This window comes from Dendrobates tinctorius, unplaced genomic scaffold (assembly GCF_039654945.1).
Source record: "Dendrobates tinctorius isolate UK_male_01 unplaced genomic scaffold, ASM3965494v1 ptg000003l, whole genome shotgun sequence".
NCBI classification, from domain to species: Eukaryota; Metazoa; Chordata; class Amphibia; order Anura; family Dendrobatidae; genus Dendrobates; species Dendrobates tinctorius.
Genome location: NW_027361671.1, coordinates 14,522,762 through 14,535,052, shown reverse-complemented (window position 1 = coordinate 14,535,052; position 12,291 = coordinate 14,522,762). Strand labels below are relative to the sequence as shown.

General features: G+C 47.0%; 1 long non-coding RNA gene across 1 annotated transcript in view; it reads right to left on the bottom strand.

The window, feature by feature from the left end:
* Positions 1-300: 300 nt before the first annotated feature.
* LOC141097338 (uncharacterized) overlaps positions 301-12,291 on the bottom strand; it is a 379,405-nt gene continuing 367,414 nt past the window's right edge. Inside the window, exons 3-4 of the long non-coding RNA XR_012233924.1 lie at positions 12,182-12,250; positions 301-1,283 (exon numbers count right to left, since the gene is read on the bottom strand). This is a non-coding gene — a long non-coding RNA (uncharacterized lncRNA). The remainder of the gene's footprint in view (positions 1,284-12,181; positions 12,251-12,291) is intronic.

Here is a 12,291-nt window from a genome sequence, read left to right as displayed (position 1 = left end):
CCCCAAAAACATGGAAGGCCTACCAGGCAGTTTGGCAGATGTGGGAGGAGGTGCTTACGGCCGGCCAGGCCAGCGGGTCTGGGCTGGATCAGGAGGGAATTTTGTTGTCCTGGTTGGGGCGTGGTGCTACTGAGGGTTGGTCTTGTGCAAAAGTCAAGCACTTATTGGTCGGTTTGACTTTTGGTTTTTGATGTGGATGGATTTACTTTTGATTTGGGTAGATTTACCCCTGTGCATACTGTGGCCTGTCCTAATTAGACAGAGTCTTATTGAGCGCTCAAGGAAGGAAAGACGCCAGACTTGGTTGGCAGCAATACCTCCCTGAAAAACTCTGGAAGTTTATTGAATATACTTGGTTTTATCAGTTGTAGAGAAAGGAGTGGTTACTCATTAACATAAAGGCTTTACTTCTTAGCTAATTGGTCAGTTTTAATGCATAAACATATATGGGCGTCGACCTAAGGTGACTTAAGCATCAGATGATATATTGCTCTTTGTCTTACAATGTCAGCAATGTTCTGATATCGGCTGGCACATCTGGCCTAAACTTCCTCTTTCTATGTCTGGGACAAATATCACAAGACAATGCTATCATAAGATACCATCTGCTCCCCAGACTCTCTCATGGGGGGGCAGTAGGTCATTTCCACCAACTAGTTACAAGGTTCAAACTGTGAATATATATCTGTGTGCAGTATATATGAGTATATAGCAGTATATAGCCTATATAAGAGTACATTAGTATATAGCCTATAGCAGGCAAGTGAGATCTATATGAAATACATATATATTTCCATATCAATCCCCCCTTAGATATCACTTGCCCTAAAACCCTGCTCCTGGCCCAAAGCGCTGCAACTCTTTTATGCTGCCAGTGGACTGACATATGCCTAGTGCATACATCCTCCTCTGTACAGACTTTCGCAAATGGGCGGTCAGGAGATCTGTCCCTAAAGTGGGTGTGGTGCAATGTAATCAAAGTCTCTTAGTTGGCAGTCTATGCAGTCAGTGCATGTGTATTCTCTTTCAGGTAAGTAATTTATTCAGTCAGGGAGGTCATCCACAGCATCATTCCAGCTCAGGTGTATCTTCTGGTATGAATGCCTTTTCCTGCAATGTGATGCGTGGATCCAGGCGGGGTTTTCCTTCCAGGTCGGTGGCGTCAGCACTTGGAGAAGGGCCATCGGATCTGGGATCGAGTGCTTCTCTTTACGGACCTTTTTTTACCAACACTCAGCAGTCTCCTGACTTCAGGGCGTGCATACCAGGCACCGAATCTAGACCTGGCAATGAAGGAGAAAACTCGAGAATGGACATTAGCAAGAATCTTGGTAAATTCAATTACACATGCAGACAAAGTATCATATTGCACAGTCAACTGCTAAGTAAAGAATACCCCTAAACAGGTTTTTTTTACCCAAATAAAGTTTCATATTGGTGACAGCTTTCTCTGAGCCTACCAGAGTGTCTAATGCCAGGGTTTGTCTGTCTCTTGGGCAAATTTTTTAGCATGCTGCTCTTAAGTGTCCCACCTAGTCTATGGTGTGGGATGGTGAGAAGTGTGTAGGCCTACGTCTGACCCTACTGCTTATCAGATCCCTTGTGTAAGGTTTACTGTGTATGCGGATCCCTGATCACTTGCTATTGCTTCTGTAAACCCCATATCTGCACACTATTTTTGAGAGTAGCTTCTTTGCAGTAGTCTTCGCCAACTGGTTCCTTACTGGGAAGTCTTCAGGCCAGATGATGTGGGGGAACTTTTCCCGCTTGTCCGATGTTAAATTTGTCGGTGGCCGAACAGCTGCTGGGAATCTTCGCTGTTTAGGTGTGAGTTGAGTCCAATCAGGTCATTCATCTGTGTCTTCAATTCTGTGTGGGGGCCATGTGCCCATTGAACCACCGTAGGGTACACACTTTGAGATAGACTGGGTCTGTCTTGAGGTAGATGGTTTGAGGTAGACGGTATGAGGTAGACGGTTCGAGGTAGACTAGGCCTGTCTTGAGGTAGGCGTTTTGGTGTAGACGGTTTCTTGGAGCCCAGTGCTTTTGGCCTTCAGCATCCAGCTTTCCTTCTCCTCCTTCCGAGTCTGATCCTGTTACTTCTTGTACAGGTTTCAGGAAGTCATTTTGTCAGGTTTAGTGACTGGGTTGTGGTAATTGACATTCTCTGAGCTGATGGTGGGATTTTAGCTGAGGTTTCGTCTCTGTCCGCGCCTCCCTCTGTATGAAGACTCGGGTTAGACTGTGTCAGAGGAGGACTTGGGACTCTTTGCATTGGTACAGGTCCAGCCGGTAGCCGGTATTCTCCGGGGATGAGGGGGAAGGTCAAACTGCTGTAGCCTTGGGATGCCTTCGGACTCATGCAGCTCGTCTCGGGGGGACGGGATAAGTGTTGCCGTGGACTGCTGACCGTAGGACTGTGCTGGAGAAGAAGCTTCCCCACGAGAGGGTGGTGGAGGACAATCTTCTGGAATGTTCTCCATCAAATACGTCCTTTCTGGAAAGGTAGGCACCATTCTTCTGCCTCAGAATTCATATCCACGTCAGAGTCTTCGTCCTGGAAGTGATTCAGCTTGTTGGCTGGTGGAGGAGGAGGCAGCACTTCTGTCCAATTCAGAGATGGCATCTTCAACGGTTTTCCCATTGACTTCTGTTTGCCAGGTTTTCTCGTCTTCAGTCGTCATGTAGTAGCCGTCCGGCTCTACGACCTCTCCCATTTTCCATATTGTCTTCCTCTGGCTGCTTCTTTGGCTGCAAAGTCTGCTGTTGATGCCCCATGTCTCTACTGTGTTCAGTTTTCCGTGTGCCTTGGCATTCAGCACTGCCACCACTTTTATTAGTTGAAAGGCGTCCAGCAGGTCTCTGATGGCTCCATGGTGCTTCACGGTCGATCCGCTTGCTGTGATGAAGTTTCTTGCAGCCCAGATGGGTCCGAAGTCGGGTGCCATGTCATGCGAGTACCTGGAAGTTTTTGTTCTTAGCAACCTGGCAGGTCTTTCATCAGCTCTATCAGCTCCGCTTCTTGGGCTCTTGGGCTGACGACCTTCTGGATCATAGAATGTCTTGATTGCTGGTCGCTGCACATCCCATGTGGAATCTTCCTTCATCATCTGCAAAACTGTAGTCATCTACGGTATCTTGCAGATTTTTCATCCGAGGGTCGGTATCCGCATCCCCCCTTGGGAGTGGGAGTAGAAACAGGTAACGGCTGAGCGCACTGAAGAGTGGTGGAGAGCAGCCTTATCAGGAGGGCGTGTGCTGCGGGTATTGCTTTCATGCAGGAGGGCCCCCCCCTTGCAACTGGATCCAGGCCGGCTGAGAGGTAGTCTAGAGACCTCTGGTTTTCCTCCGTGGGTCTGTTTTAAGCCTGGCCAGTAGCATGACCTTCTCCGTCTTGGTCCTTCTTTTTCCGTTTGGTCAGGACGGGATGGCTTCTCGTACTCAGTGAGGCCTAGAGTTGGTGCAGAGACTATGAAGTCTTTCAGTTTCCTGTACGAGATGAAGGCTTCAATGCATTGATGCAATTGTACAGAGGCTGCTTTAAGCCTGGAGCACCAGGGATCCAAGTTCTGCAGTACGAGACTAGACCAAGGAGGGCCTGCATCTTCGGAGTTGTTGAGGGAGCCATCTTCTCCTCCGCGGTCCCCCGGTCATCTGTCAAGTGTTTCGTCTAGTGGGCGATACGGTGTCTTCAGGAACTTGCTTTTGACACCACTGGACTCTGTTTTGCAGAACTTACGTTGCTGCTCCATCAGGCAGGGTAGAGGAGACATGGAAAGCGCTGTGCAGGTAGCGGTGTCGATGACTTCTGCATGCTCCGCAATCCAGCTAATGGGGATGGAGGACAATGCTCAGGGGAGCTGTGAAAAGCTGTTCTGGGCCCTCTTGGGCCTCACTGTCCATATGTTCCGCAACCCCCCCTTTGTGCGTTTTCAGGAACTGGTCGTCCAGGTGAGGGGGAACATTGAGGGGAGCTTCGGGCAGATCCATTGCCGTGAGCACCAAGGCTGTGGCTGGCACGTTTGTCAGCAGAGTGTGCAGATCTGGCACAACTGGGGTTTCAAACACGGTTGCTTCGCTCACAGCCCTCAGGTTATGCACCATTCAATCTGGTCTGGTTCTCCTTTCACAGTCTTCCTCTTGATCGAGAGAAGCTGGGACCGCATGATGATTCCCATGGGTGAGGCGGCTCAATCTGGCCTTGCTCTTCACAGTGCCATGAGTGACTCCCATCTTTTGGCACAGGGCTGGCAGGAAACCAAACCGTTTGCTGGGGTCCTTTTTTCATCAGAGGTGACGTCCAGCTGAGCTTTCTTGCTCTCACAGGGGGTTTTCTTGCTGGGGCGTCTTCTTTACCAGCCAGCAGCAGTTCCTTTCACCCAGCTTGATTTCTGGTCAGCATCTTGTTAACCAATTTGAGGAGCTGAGTGGCTGTCTTCTGGTCCAGTGCCTGGATTAACTTCAGGGAGCACCTTCAGAATCTTATCCAAGATGATCCTCTGGCGCTGGAGCCGGAAGCAGTGCAGCCATTTCCCGAAGCGGGTGTGGTCCCTCTGGGTTGAGAGTTTTCCTGGCCCATGTCAAAGTTCTTAGGCTGTTTCTTGAACAGCAGTTCCACTTAGACCTCCAGGGCAGTCAGAGGCAGTTTAGCTCTGGGTGATGAGCTGCGGATGCTGGGCCTTCGGAGCGTCTGGGGTTGTAGACTTGAGTGACACCCGCACTGGCGCAACTTGAAGTCTCCCCTTGGGCCATAGGCTTCCGGGTGCTATGTCCAGCACCTCCTTGGGTAGGCTTGCACCGGTTATTCGAGCGAGGCTCATGTAGGGCCACCAGCATGGGCGTGATTGATTCTTCTTGGGTCTGAGGTGGAGAAGAGATCAAGGTCACATCTTCATGGGACACTTTGGTCACCTTCAGTTACTGCAGTAGGTCTGCGCTCATCAGGTGGGGTGGGCAGGTCTCCACCGTAAACTGGAACAAGATGGAGTGTCCTGGCTGTGTCCACATGCTCAGGGGCTTGCAAGCTGGGGAACGTCTGTCTTGACCTTAAATCCCCATACAAGACACAGAGTGTTCTGATAGACTGGTGGGGTCGGGGATTTTCACTTCTGACTGCACCAGTGTCCACAAGGAAAGATATGACAGCCCCCAGTGATTTGAGATATTGGGTCCGCTGATGGGGTTTCACATGTCAGGGGCGTGTCGTCTGGCGGACCTGATTTGCCTCTGTCCTATGGACAGGGTTCTTCATTGTCTTCTGTGTTTCTTTCTTGGCCTACTCCTCTGCGGGATGACCTGGGTTGCCGGGGTGCTGTGCACTGGTTCTGGAAATGGCCAAAGTTGCCACAGTTGAAACACCTGACAGGTCTTCTGTCTCTGCAGGGTGGTTGCTCCTCCACGTCAGTGGCCATCACGGGAGGGCCTGTCCTCCGTACTCCTGGGAGGGACTCAATTCTTCTGGCTACTGTAAGCAGGACGTCTACTGCTATTGTCCTGTACTCAGGCCTGGCCACTATCAGTAGTTTCTTGATTGTTTCTCTTAGTCCATGCACAAAGGCCTGTGCCAACATCTGTCCATGTATCTAATCATGAATAGTGAAGCCTAAAATTTGGAATACTTGCTTCACTCTGCCATGAAACTCGTCTACAGACTCTGTCTCGGCTTGGCTCATGTTATGCAGGCTGAGTGCTTGTCTGGCGTTGGCCCACTCTCTAAGCTGTTCAATTAGCTTTGATCCTGATTCCCAGGAATGCACATCTAATTCTGATGGAAGCTTGAAGTGTTCCTTCATGATTTTAGAATACTGAACACCTGACTAGGGGTGAAGGGCACATAGTGTAAGAGTTCTGGCTCTATCTGCCCCTAGTACTATGCAGCATAATCTCCTCTTCCTGTTCATCAGAGGAGGAACTGTGCCACTGTGTGATTGTCTTTCTGTGTGTGTATAGCACTCCCCCCTTCTGAGACTGCAGCTCCGTTTGGCACATAGGATCTCCAGTCTCAGCAAGTGCAGTGTCTGATGGCCCACACCTCCCTTCTGCTATCTGTTGTATCGGGAGAGCACCTGTGTTGTCATGTGTGGGGAGTGATTCACTTTTTTCTCCCAGAGACATAACAGTCTCTTTAGAGAGAGTCCCCTGTGGAACTAGGGACACTTCATTGTCTTGATCTGGCACTGGGCCAGCGGGTGACAATGAACTGAGAGGTGCGTGAGAAAAAGAAAGAGAGGGAAGGGTGGAGGAGAGAGATGGGAGGAGAGTGGGGAGGAGATAGGAGGAGAGATAGATGAGAGAGGGGGAGGAGAGAGATGGGAGGGGGGAAGAGTGAGGAGAGAGGAGATGGGGGGGCGGACTGCTTCCCCCCCCTGCCGTCACAGAAGGCATTCTTAGACCTGTGGTCCTTCTCAGACGGCACAGATTAGTATGAAAACACTTTTTCCTACACGTAAAACAAAAAAAACAATCCTTTCTTATTCACACTATCTGCTATCACCTTCTGCGCTGTTAAAACCCTCTGTCACTTTAAGAAATGCAGACGGCAATTGCTAGCTACTTCCCTTTTTCCTTTCAGTACATCATACCATGCTGCAGCATATGGAGCTGCCCATAGAAAATGACATGCTTAACTTTCTGAATAACACCTACTGTGTCTGTTCCAAAAACTTCAAAAAAGTGAGTGATTAAACCTTTAAACACTTTGCAACTCCTTTTAACCTGCTTAAAAGGGAACAAAACAAGAATATTTAGTGAATGCCCCAACGCAGGTAAAAATTCTCTTTTTAACAAAACTGAAAGAAAGAAGTGAAAACTAAACCTAAAAACTGATAAAAATGTCACAAAAAACGTGGAAGAAAACCTCGGAAGAAAAATTAAAAGACATAAAAAAAGGAAAAAAGGAAAAATTTGTAAAAGATTTTAAAAGGATAATAAACCAAAAAGTTGATAAGATCAAAACGTATATAAACTTTGAAAAAAGAATCCACTTAGAAAAACCAAAAAGACCAAATATATGGAAAAATGGATGGAAAAAAGAAAGAAAGAACACAAAATTTAGGAAACCTTGGTAAAACGCTGCAAAAATAAAAATAAAAATCTAAAAATTAATACAGCCTCCAACAAAAAAGTGTTAATTCAGAATGCAGGCACTCAACTTCCTCTTTTTATGCCTGCGTCTCTGCAAAATCTGAGAACAATGTAATGGGAGGGGGGGTGAAGTGCTCACAGACTCAGCTTTCCCAAACCTTCTAACCCTGCAGTAACTACCAAAAATGCAAAATAAAACATAAAATAGGGAAAAGCAGAGTAAAAAATATAACAATATGAAAAAAAAAAAAAATATATATATATCAGGGGCACACAGTGCAGGCAAAAGAGGAAGTTTACAATAAAAAAGGCAAAACTCTTTCTGCTTCAGATCTTTGCGGAAACCTGCAATGAATTCACATATAGACGTCCAGGGAGAGAGATTGAAAGCCCTTGTCTTGTGATACGTATGTGAAACAGCTGCTGGTAACCGATAACTGCCAACCACACTGGGTGCACTGCGCTGGTGACCCGGGAATGTTAACACGCTGTATCGGACGTCCTGACTGGCTCGTCAGTATCAGTAATGTGATAACTCCCACTATGTTGCCACCACCTGATGCCTGGGCCGGCTTCTCCTGTCCTTCCCTGTGACCAGGTGTGTTGGTGGCAACCTGTCAAGTGGTTTGGCTTGCAATATCTCCCCTAAGCTAACACCACCGCGTGTTGTCCCTTCCTGTGCACGGGTGTTTGTTGTGATAGCTTGATGTGAGATTTGCCTCGTGATATCTCCGTAAGGCCCCCTCCACCTGTCCCTGGGCAAGGCTTCACCTGTCCTCCCCCTGTGTCCAGGTGTATTTGTGAGGACCTATCTGAGTGGGTCAAACTCCCCCGTTATCTGTCTACCATCAACCATAAACACAAGTCTGTCACAATTTCCAACCAACTCTCCCACCCGGATCTTAGACACTCAGGACCACAGTAGACACTTAGCTTATCCCAAGGTTTGGATTTCCTCGTGGACTTTTCAACACTACCTGGGTTTGGTGACCACACTGACCGGCTAGAGTTGCTGACCCGGACTGGGCACAGGGAACATTCAGGTAAGATAACTAGATTTTCTTACCTTACTTATGGAGTTGCGCAAATCTCCGTTCAGATGAGCCAAGACCTTGGCCAGCACCTCTGTCCTCTCCGGTCAGCAGGATCCCCGTGCGTTTTCGTCCACGGCCCCACGTTGGGCGCCACTTGATGTGGATGGATTTACTTTTGATTTGGGTAGATTTACCCCTGTGCATACTGTGGCCTGTCCTAATTAGACAGAGTCTTATTGAGCGCTCAAGGAAGGAAAGACGCCAGACTTGGTTGGCAGCAATACCTCCCAGCAAAACTCTGGAAGTTTATTGAATATACTTGGTTTTATCAGTTGTACAGAAAGGAGTGGTTACTCATTAACATAAAGGCTTTACTTCTTAGCTAATTGGTCAGTTTTAATGCATAAACATATATGGGCGTCGACCTAAGGTGACTTAAGCATCAGATGATATACTGCTCTTTGTCTTACAATGTCAGCAATGTTCTGATATCGGCTGGCACATCTGGCCTAAACTTCCTCTTTCTATGTCTGGGACAAATATCACAAGACAATGCTATCATAAGATACCATCTGCTCCCCAGACTCTCTCATGGGGGGGCAGTAGGTCATTTCCACCAACTAGTTACAAGGTTCAAACTGTGAATATGTATCTGTGTGCAGTATATATGAGTATATAGCCTATATAAGAGTACATGAGTATATAGCCTATAGCAGGCAAGTGAGATCTATATGAAATACATATATATTTCCATAACAGCGCGGGAGTAGGGATTTGACAAAGACATTTTTGGTAAAACAGGCGGCAAAGGGTTTCCGTCGTTTCAAATGTGGGGCGATTTAAGGCGGCCAGTATCTTTTAATTTATTACAGCAGTTGGGCCATATTTTGGAGTCGGTTTGTTCTTCGCGCTATGAGGTTTTATTGTTTCGTCTAGCTTTCTCGTTTGCATTTTTTGGGGCCTTGCGGGTGGGGGAGCTTGTTTCCCCCAACAAAGAGTCGATAGGTGGCCAGGGATGTTGTTTTGACCTCACAGGGTGTTGAATTCTGGCTGTGACAGTCCAAGATGGACCAGTCCAGGAAAGGCCGCCGAGTGATGCTGGGTGGCGTGCCTGGTTCCTCAATGTGCCCCATTCATTGTTTGCAGAGTTTTTGGGAACTTTGTCCCAGCAGGAGCGGTTCCCTGTTGTGCCACGTCGATAGCGGCAGTTTGTCTCGGTACCAGTTTGGCGCTGATTTTAAGAAGTCCATTCAGTTGTTGGGTCTGGATGATTCCCGCTTTGCTTCTCATTCATTTAGGATAGGAGCGGCGACCGAAGTGGCGGCGGGGGGTCTGGGTCCTGCTTCAATACATCACATTGGTGGGTGGAAGTCCAATCGGTACCACAGTTACATTCGGCCTCAGCTTTGGGGGGTGTGGTTCGAATAGATCATGAGGATGGGGAGGGATGCAGTGTGGGTTGCTGTAAATTATTCTTCAAGTATATTTTGATTTTAGAATTGCATTTTTGTTTCAGGTGCCGAGTTGCTGCTTGTCTGGATTTTTGGTCACTCCTTCGTTTATTGGGGAGCATTGCGAACCAATGTCAGGAATGAAGACAGACAACTGGGGTTTCCCAGGATCATGGTGGTGGTGCGGTGGCTCGGTTTCAGGGGCCTGGTGTGGCGAAGGGTGTTGCAGGAGATACACGAATGTATCCGTTTACCAGATATTCTCGTTCTTCACGCTGGGGGCAACGATCTGGCGGTTCACCCTTTTTCGGGAATTGGTTAAGGATATGAAGCAGGATTGCTTGAGGTTATGGTTGCTGTACTGGGGGGTCACTATCGTGTGGTCTGAGATTGTTCCGCGCAGGCGATGGTGGTCTATGAGATCTTTGGCGAAGGTCAATAGGGCTAGGATAAAAGTCAACAGGGCGGTGTCTTCTTTTGTTGTTAGGAACGGGGGAGTGGCCATGCGGCATTTTGACTTGGAAAAGGGCGAGGGCGATTTTGGGTTGGTGGACGGTATCAATTTAAATGCAGTTGGTTCCGATATTTGGGCCCTCGGCCTTCAGGAGGGCATAGAGAGGGCTGTAGCATGGTGGGTTGGGGGGTCTCGGGTCGTTGAGGTGTTCAAGGGCCCCTCGTTGTGGCGGTTTTGGAGGAGCGGGGAGTCCTTGAAGTCGGTTGAAATTGGTTTTGGAGACTCGGTGTATAGGGTCTCCTCCGTTAAAAGGTATGTTGGTGGTGATCTGGTGAAAGGTGGATGGGGAGTTTTCCGTCAGAAGTGGGTGGATCTTCAAGTAGTTTGAGGACAATATTTCTCAGTGTGCTGGTGCTCCTGAGCCTGTGGGGTAACGGCTGGGAGCAAATTGATGGAGTTTTGTTCACAGCATTTTGGGCTACTTCACCAAGATCTTGTGGCTTCAAGGACTCCTCCTTCAGTGTTCAAGTCATTGTACTTGTTATTTATAATACAGTGTTTATTGTTGTTTGTTGGTTTAATAAAAGGCTGCTGTGGCCATATAAATTCCAAAGATAAAATACTAGTGTCCGTGTTTTAGATTGCACCGGCATGGGTTTTTTTATATTCATGCTGGGGTAAGGGGATGTCGAGATGCTTGGTCGCGCCTGAGGTAAACTACTTGACAATACCAATGTCAAGAAATGACCGGAGCGAGCCTCCCAATCTCCCATAAGAGGCGTGGGCGGAGGTCAACATGACGGGGGGGTTGGAGGGTTTAGTGGGGGGAGCCGATACTAATGAGGGGGGAGTTACGGGGTATATAGGGGATGGTTGGGGGCGTTTCCTTCCTCTCCTCCCGCTCTTCCACCCAAGAAGCAGTCCCTCCCTCCCTCCCTGTATTTTGGCAGCAGGTGTCATCTTTTTAATTTTGGGTCATGGCGGTTTTGGAGGAGGGGGGAGTCCTTGAAGTCGGTTGAAATTGGTTTTGGAGACTGGGTGTATAGGGTCTCCTCCGTTAAAAGGTATGTTGGTGGTGATCTGGTGAAAGGTGGATGGGGAGTTTTGCATTGGAAATATATTTGTTGCACATGATGTTTTTTTTTTTTTACATAGAAAGTTATATGTAGCAGTTAAGTTGTACTAATCCAAAACTGACCATAAAAGAGAGGAAAAGTCATGACCTCCATTCAGCATTAACATTTTCATTCATTTTAATTATCAAGGATATTAAATTGAAATACAGCGCCATTCATAGTTATACCTACTGTATCCTAGACCAGTGAGTCATTGGAATCAACACTCAGATTGCAGTAAGTCTTGGCATACCAAAAACCCCCCAAAATTTTATCATTTACATATGAAATGAGTTTATTTTTATATCGGTCCTTCACCTTCAGTAAATTATACTTCATGAAGTAGAAATTCATATTTATATTTCTAGGATCCATATACCTTTTTCATAAGTAAGAGAAAGTGCTGTTTTCTAATCAAAGGGTAAAGTAGGGCATAATGAACATATGGATGAGGAGGACTTCAAGTAGGGAAGGGGGTCTTCAAAAGAAATGGCTAATTAGTATGCATTTGATGTTCACTATACCAATTTTAAGACTATGGCTTGAATAAATTGCTATGTTGGGTTTTACAAGGGGGGTGAGATTAGCATTTACAATAGGTGGCAATTTTCTGTCTTCTTGACTCTGTTAAATGGAGGAAATAACTTTCAAGGCTGGAGCAGTGGTTAGAACATCAATCATTCTCACAGCTGGAAACTGGGGATCCCAAATGCTGGGATCAGTTAATCTGTCAGCTAATAAGTTCATAGTGGCACCATATGGCGTGGGGCCACTCCACACAGGAGCTGGGACAGTTCAGTGTACACAGACATGCTGTTTTCTCAGGTAACACCCCGCTGACTTACGGCTTTGTTCCATAGCATAAATTTACTCTGCAAAGTAAATTGACTGAATTGATCAGCTCAGAGCATATAATTGTTTGCTAATTTAGTGGAATCATGTCCCATTTCTATGGTATGGACAAAAGTGCTAACTATGGGTTAGTTAATTGCTCCATTGCTTACAGTCCAACCACTAGATAAGATGAACCCCAAGTAGACTTACCATTATTAGTTGGCGGCAAGTTTACTGGAAAAATTGGTATCACATATGTGCCTTTTTCTTAGTGTTAATCTGAAAAATAAAAAAATAACTAAATGAGCAAATCTATTACA